This window comes from Opisthocomus hoazin, chromosome 3 (assembly GCF_030867145.1).
Source record: "Opisthocomus hoazin isolate bOpiHoa1 chromosome 3, bOpiHoa1.hap1, whole genome shotgun sequence".
Lineage (NCBI taxonomy): Eukaryota > Metazoa > Chordata > Aves > Opisthocomiformes > Opisthocomidae > Opisthocomus > Opisthocomus hoazin.
Genome location: NC_134416.1, coordinates 16,957,192 through 16,957,690, shown reverse-complemented (window position 1 = coordinate 16,957,690; position 499 = coordinate 16,957,192).

Here is a 499-nt window from a genome sequence, read left to right as displayed (position 1 = left end):
TCTAGTTCCTACAGAAACCTAGAGGAGGAGGTTTGCAGGGAGAAGATTTCAAGGCTCAGTTTGCTTGTTAATTGTTTTTCCATCATTTTGTTGATTATTAACAAGTGTACCCGCAGCAAAAGCAAAGGGCCAACGTCAGGTCATAAGCACTGTTTTATTTACTCACTTTTCTTGTAGTGGAATATGTGAAAGATGTTTGAAGTCCATTTCAGTGGTAGTGTTGCTCTCTAACAGAGAAATGCACACTGCTCTTTAGAGGTAAATACCTAGCAGAAAGTATGTTAAGTAGCAACAGCCGGCAGTCTGGGTTCATTGATGCTGGTTATGTGAAAGGGTGTCTTTAAAATGACCTATCCATATCTACTTCTTTCTACAGTGAAATAAAATCCAGACTTTCCTCTAATTTTAGTCAGTTCATCATCAGACTTGTGGGGAATTTAGGCTTAGGACACCACCCCAGCTGACTTGTTTCTGAGTCTGAAAACACCATGAAATACAG